This window comes from Aedes albopictus, chromosome 1 (assembly GCF_035046485.1).
Source record: "Aedes albopictus strain Foshan chromosome 1, AalbF5, whole genome shotgun sequence".
NCBI classification, from domain to species: domain Eukaryota; kingdom Metazoa; phylum Arthropoda; class Insecta; order Diptera; family Culicidae; genus Aedes; species Aedes albopictus.
Window position 1 is genome coordinate 51,709,299 of NC_085136.1, and position 7,815 is coordinate 51,717,113.

A 7,815-nucleotide genomic window follows, 5' to 3' on the forward strand; every position below is an offset into this window, starting at 1 on the left:
GGAAAGAGTTGTTTATTTTGCCAAAATGAACAACTTTGCCGAAGACGACAAGTCTCTAGGACGTAAAACAAAGAAGTTAGATGGTGGCGCCACCTATGCGGACGATTTGCGAACTACTACGTTCTTAGCAATAGATGCCCCTGCTGATGTCAAGCAACTTTGTCGAAGATACCATGTGTCGGAAATGCTTCGTTTTGGAGTAATTAATTTTGTTCCGCTAGATTGCGATTCTGGCCCTTAGTGCGATGGTGGCCTTGGCTCGCTTGTCCTCCTTCGTCCACTGCGCCGTGCCGTGCTCCGGCTTGGCCTCGTCGATAACATGCCATAACTCCTCCCGAGTTAAAAGCATTTCCATCCGAAACTTCCATACGTTCCAATTTGTATTGGAAAGTTTCGGGAACGAAAACTTCGCAGCGTCCGCTATCTTCCTCCTCCTTCAGAGAAAAAAATCTCCTCCTGCGCCCGAGTCGCGTACAATCGACCGAACCGACGATTTCACTACGAAACTTCCCGATATTCCGACCGAAAATCTGGGCCCATAACCTGTCGGAGGTTCGGACAGTGGAATCCGCGTACCGGAAGGAATAAAACCGGGGAAATACGTTTATAAGAGAAACTTGTTATTTATTCGCAGTAACGTGATTACAGAGTATTTTTCACTTTGTATTTGACATTTCTCTCTTCATCATGGGCCGACGCTGTAGCATCGCAATATATGCCCAGTGGTAATTTACTGGGCGGCCCAACAAAGTTTGAGCATTTTTGTAATTTTTGTTTCGTGGAAAATCAAAATTTTTATATTTTTGGCTGATATTTACGAGTATATCTCAAAATGGTTTTTGGTGTTTTTAAAGCGTATTTACTAGGCCTGTCCACCTTTTCGAAAATGTTCTCTGATTCTCAAGTCCACTCCCATATTTTGATTGACATCCTAAAAGAAGTAACTGCCCGCATAGAAAAATTCCATTTGACATATAGTCCAAACAGTAAATTTCTCCTATCTGAAAAGGTTAGGTTTTCTCAAACCGTAGCTTTATTGTTGAACAATGTGAAACCTGGAGCTGTTGACTACAAACGACAGTTTGGTCAAACCATGACAGACAGTGACACTATATTCTACCCAACGAACATTTGAGCTGTATGAGAGTTTAACAAACTTATCTTAAGCAAACTTCAGCTTAAGAAACTGTTGTTCAGCTACTCTTGTTTCTTGGGTAGTCTCCAAACATTGTTCAACTATGTGGCGATGAAAACTTGCGTAATATTGTAGCAATATGAGATCACCTCATATCAAACTGTTAGCCTTCACAGTTGCGCAACACACGTACACCACTGCATTTTACTATAAATCACATTTGTTCAACAGTTTGGTAAATAGTATAGCACGCTTTTATATTTGTGAGAAAAAAATTCCAGCTTGTTGTTATTGCATTTTCGCGAAACACATCAAAAGCTTCCATCTACGGTACGAAAAGTAAGCATCAACACACTTTGAACTCAGATAAATTAAAAATTCAGCGCATTAGAATGATTCAATGCATTTTCAGATTTTTCTGCACTTTTGCATCGATGGTCCCTCAGTTCCATACTTTGATGCTCGATACGAGCTTTTTACGCTATGATGAAGGGTGATTCAATTTTGACAATTCTTGCCGACAGCCCTTGCAGCATCAGAGGTCATCAGAGTAGCCAAAAATTTCAGTTCAACTCCACTAGAATGTCAAAAATTTTCACTGTTGATGTTTTCAAGTTTTTCCTTCAGATTTTTTGTTTAAATTTAATATTTTACAGCATTTCCTACAGTTTTTGGTACATGATAGCCGCCATTATTTGTAATGACGAAACCAAAGGAATGGAAAATGCAGAGGACGTCGAAAAAAACGAATGATTTTGTATCAATGGTCACAACTTTGTCATCAGCAATCTCAACTTACTCAGCAACAAACACATTCTGTACACTTGGCTCTGGCTTGGTGACCATTTGAAATTCTTGATAGATTTTTCATTCCTGGTATCGTTCTCTCTATCCTTCCGAATCAGACACGAATGCCACATAAGGCGCTGTCCATAAACTACGCAGACTCATTTTGAGCAATCTCAGACCCCCCTCCCCCTCCGTAGACTTTTGTTCATACAAAATTTTCGGAATTTGCATGGAGCGTAGACTTTGGCCAGACCCCTCCGTCCCCCCCTAAGAGTCTACGTAATTTATGGGCAGGCCCTAAGTGGTAAAGTGTTATTAATAATTGATAATTCCGAATCAGTATTCCACATGAGATGCCAGTACACTATAGTTATTTGTAGTGAAGTCCTACAACATTGGAACGACTTTTTCTCTAGTTCTAATTACATTGATGGGATTTAGGTTGTTGAAAATTAAAATTCTCTAACATAGCCACTCTGTCCGAGTGACGAATTTGAAACAAGATTTCCAAAATAATTGTGTATCTCATATATAAACGTTTCCCTAATAAATAATTAATTACCCTTTCCCGCAACTTCGTTTTTCCAGAAGGTAATTGACCAATGCATTTAACCTATTTTGGATCCTTCCTAGTTCTGTGCACCCGATATTAAATAAAAGAACGAACGAGTTTCGCACTCCAAGATTTGTGAATAACTACAACGGATTTTTATACGTTTAATGAAGAGAATGTTAAATCTGCCGTCGTGTGGGTACACTGAAAAAAATATCATAGTAATCGGAACTATCCATCCATTTTTATTTTTACCACGCCACATTTTAGTTACCATAACTATAAATATTGTATCAAACACCAGCATCTGGGGATGACTACTATGCATTTGTCAACCTACTACATAGTCACATTCACTATTTGTACCGCTCAAGTCAACTATGTTTGTGATGCAAATTTTACTATATAATTGGACAGCACAACTATTTTCATGGTAAACATGAACAGGCAACATTCTTGGTTATGAAAATATTTTTATAAGTTCACACGGCCAATCGTGTTAGCCTATAGGCAAATACCCATTGTCAAAATCTTAAGGTAACAGCAAATAACGTATCCATATTTTTTGGCAATGTGCATAATTTTGGATTCAATTTGTTGTAAAGTCTGCACAATAAGGTAAGTGTGGTCATTCAGAAACAATTTCAATTAAATTAAATAACGCTAACCGATTCCGTTTATCAGGCTCTCCAATGACCTGTGTTCACAGATCCAGCCGATGAAAGACGGTTCCTGAATCAATCCATTTTATTTCCCAGCAGGACAATAATCGCGTGTCACCGGAATCGATCCACCTGTGTCTTGGACGAACAGAATTTTATTGGATGTAAAGAAGTACTAATATAACTTGTGAGCATTTCGTAGCATATTATGCCCATGATAGAGGCCTAAGAAAACTTCGGGAAAACAAGAGGAAATGGCGCCCACAACTGTGGAAGACGACTGAAGGGGGAAATACGGATTAGGAGATGGATGAAGTGAGGAAGTAGTGACACTCAGTAGGCCACTTCCAGCACCGATGAGCAAGGCACTAGGATTCCGGATGTCTAACGTTCCTTCACCGGTTATTCTGCTCTCAATCACATTCCTGAAGTTCCTCAATCATAAGTTCCTAGTCAAGGCTGCCGAAAGTCCAGGAAACATCACCTTATCACAGCTGAGCATCATCGCGAAACTCCAGAGTCTGGAAATGACTTGAGCACCGGGTTCATAGTTCCTCGTTCTACCAATGCCTCACCAGGTATTCAAAAGAAGATGTTCATTCAACCAGATGTCCAAATGGTTTTGTTTTTTTTTTCTTTTCTTTTAATTTGATTAAATGCAATGAAACCTAAAATAAAATCAATTAAAGATCGATGAAAATGTATTTTTTGTGATTTTTTTAGAATGTAAACAAAAAGGGGGCACTGCACGTCGAACCATGCGCATGGTAATCTAAACCATATAACGATGGTTATGTGAACTATGCTGCTTTTCACACACATGGTAAAATGAACCATGAAAACAGATTCCAAGTTACCATAAAATGTAAACATAAAGCGACATGGTAAATTTAACCCCGCACATGGTAATTTCAAGAAGGAATCATGGTCTACCAAAATCAAGTAGTAAAAGTGTTTTAATTTGACCCTCGATCCGGTCATAATTACTATGTCCTTTTTTTCAGTGTAGATGATGTTGCGGCCATTGGAACAAAATCATTTGGTTCTTCGACGTCAACTTATTCCTTTATCTACTTGTTCCATTTAATTCGGTATTGCCAATATAATGATGGCGACAACCATGAACCTAAAATTGAAAAAAAAATGGTTTTATTTAAATTGTACAAAAAAAAAGTACTCATGGAAAAACTTGCAAACAACAACGGTAAAAATTTTTGACATTTTGAAAAAGTTGAACTGAAATTTTTGTTTGAATGTTTGGCTACTGTGATGATCTCTGGTGTTAAATATGGACCAAACAGGTCTGTGCCATAAAGAGAGAGAAAAAAAAATCTCTGGTGCTGCAAGGGCTGTCGGCAAGAATTGTCAAAATTGAATCCAAGGATGTTTTCACTCAGTTCAAAACCCGATCAGTCACTCTTTCCCCACTCAATCAACACCCACAGCAAAGGGCCTGGCATCACCTATACGTTTGAAAACTGGCACAGTAACTCAAAATCTGAATGAATACTGAGTGATCTTGCACTGCTGTCATTTAAACAAGTGTTCATCATCGCATGTATTTGTAATGAACTGATAGAATCGTTTCTGCCAATCGGATGTTCATTTTCACTTTCCGATCCGATTGCGCCTTTCACGTTTTGTGTCTTGATCGAATCAATTTCTATCGCAGTCTGATAATTTTCGGAAGCTCAGTTTGCAGCTATTTGTCGACCGATTTTCAAAATAAAAACATTAATCAACTGGAAATACACACTGTATCTCATAATTGATCAGACAGGCGCCGATTTTTGATCAAAATTGTCAACTATGGTTTGCTTTGATGAATTCAACTCAAATTTTGACACAGTGCAGTACCGTGTAACGAATATGCTGAAGGAACAAAATGTTTTATTTTTTTAGCGGTACCTCTTAGTTTTGCATGAAGTTCTTATTGCAGTAAGTCATTTGAACAGTAACCGACAAATCGTTTCACTTATGTTTGCTTCTAGTCATCTTAAAACGATTTCAGTCAGCCAGAGCAACCATCTAACAGGAAGCGATTCCTTGCCATTTGAAAAAAAAAATGTCACTTAAATGACTAGCTGAGCACGGAGCACAAACATTCCGCCACACTGAAAAATTATCGGAAGTCGGGTCAATTTTTAACGAATGCTGGGCCACTGCTGGACCCACATCGGATAACGGTTGGGTCTATGTTGAGTTTGACGTCATCAATGATGACGAAACCAGAACATATGCTTGCTAGCTGGGGCAATTAAATTATAAGGTATGTGCCGGTCGTCAGTCGTCGGAGAACCCTGACTGCTGCTTGGGTTGGTGTAAATTTAATGATCAGAGGCCAGTCAATTATCCTGATTGTAAATGGAAAACGCTTGATTCGTTCGTGTGGAAAAGTGTACTAATTTATGATTTAGTATTTGGCTTTTGGGATGCATTCGGGATTCGAGTGGTTTCCAGGGACTTTTGGGGACTTCCCCTGCTGATATATTAGAGGACAATTAGAGGACAAATGGTTGACTTGTATGAACATGCAGTGAAAGTCTCTTATTTAAACGAACATTTGCTTTGGGTTGGGTGCAACAGGAAGAAACGTGAAAACATGCCTGTCGATTGCTGCCTAATGCTACATCAACAAGAACTTTTGGAAGAAACTGATTCGATCAAAATGAACGCACTCAGCAATCTTCTGCGAAAATTATCGCCAAGTGATTGAGCACCGCAATGTTTACAACCGACTTCGATCAATGCGTGAGAGAATCACGGCCTTGCTGCCCGACTGTCCATTCGGTTGGTGCGGCTGAATGAACTTAGCCATTAAACGTGTAAACTTCTGGAGCAACATTTGAAAAGGGCCCAAGAGGTCTTGTGTCTTTTTTCTAAAACGCTCCGTGGGGCCTAACAGCAGCCCGCCCACGCAAATGAAAACCGTTATCCCAATGATCGTTGTTTGCTCTATCTGTTAACGGTCTTAGTTTGTGTGAATAAGCTGATGGGGGCTTGGGAGCGACGTGTGAAGTCATTGTTTACCACTGCTTGTATGCCCTTTTCAAATGTTGCTCCAGACTTGTTCATTTCCCGAGTGGCAGTGTATGTAGGCTGTACCAACACACCGATCGAAGCGGTTGTTTCAAACAGAGAGAAAATATCAGTATCTCTCACTGATTCTCTCGGAACTCAACAACACTGATTGAATCACCCCTCATCATAGCGTAAAAAGCTGGTATCGCGTGTTTATTAGTGTCTCATTTCCGAAATCTAAATAGGCCCATATTGAATGTTACTCGAGTTCCGCGCGAACATGAGAGCTGCGGTGCAAAATCCGCGAGGTAAAATCAACAACAACGTGGAAAATTGGTGAAATACGCTCCCGGGAAGGCTTCTTTCACTGCGGCCGCAGTGCAGACCGGAGAAAACCAACATTCGAGCCATGTGCAGGAACAGGCGGAACGAAATAGCTAGTTTTTGGAGGTAAGTTCTTTCTGAGTTACGATTTTTTATCAATATGTTTTCACCAATTTTGCCTCCATGGACTTTTTTTTGCAGATCGGATGTACCGACTACGTTGGCCAAACAGCTTCTGGAGATAGAAAGTACATCATTTGGTTGATTTACGGATGAGTTTTATCGGACCGTAGGCGGGACATCACCGACGAAGGAATCGATCCGGAAGCAAAACGATACGGCGGATCAAGCGGAGGATGGCATGAAAGCAAGGATCAAAGCCGGAAACCGATAAGGGATCGATCAGCCTAGCTCAGTGGCTCGGGAGATTTTTATTGACGCAGCTCGGGAAGCTGATAAACGCGGTGACAGAAGCGACAACACAATTGGAACAGGAACCATTGAGCAAGATTCAGCGCAATTCAAATGTGAAAATTCGAATAATATTTATAATTGCCGCTTTAGTTTGATATTGTGTTAACTTACATTTAAACAAACAACTTCTTAGGTAAATAAAAATGTGTAATTTTCAAATTGTTTTTAACTTATTTTATTACCACCCAATAATTAAAAGCTGACATTACAATCGTAATTGAACAATATAATATAAGACCATGGAACCATAATGAACTGTACAGCAATAGTTACACATACATTTCTTTTTTTATTCCTATTTTATTGTTCAAACGTTCTACAACTGTTTGTTTAACAGTAAACAGAGCAAAAAATGGATAGTATATTGACCTTATGGCAAACTGTAAACGAAATATTTTGTTCGAGAAAATGGGCGCTTTTTTATTGTAACATAACTTAACCGCCTATTCCCCATACTGTAATTTGCTCGATAACCATCTATCACACTGTCGAAACCGTTTATGGTTCTGTTGGTTTATTGTTCCTTTGGGCGTTATGTGATACTGTTGAGATACAGTTATAAATAGTTGTGCACAGTATAGTAAACAGTCCTGGTATGGTTCATGGTTATGCGGGTGGTCAAAATTTCAACAAATCCATTGAAATTAAGAGGTGCATCAAATCAATTTTGTGTTTTTCGACTATTTTTGAACTTCAAAAAATCATAACTACACTAAAACCTGTCAAAACTTAATTCTTTCGGCAGAAATTGAAAGATATACTTGTTTGCTACAACTTCTCTGAACAACGTGTGCCAATGAAATTGAAGGAAACATGTGTAATTATCACATTTGTAATCAGGAAAACCTTAAAAAGTT

General features: G+C 39.1%; 1 long non-coding RNA gene across 1 annotated transcript; it reads left to right on the forward strand.

Annotated features, from left to right (window-relative positions):
• The first annotated feature begins 949 nt into the window (after window positions 1-949).
• Window positions 950-7,117, forward strand: LOC134284938 (uncharacterized). Its single transcript, XR_009996012.1, has 2 exons — window positions 950-6,610; window positions 6,686-7,117. It is a non-coding gene; the product is annotated as an uncharacterized LOC134284938 (long non-coding RNA).
• Window positions 7,118-7,815: the final 698 nt, after the last annotated feature.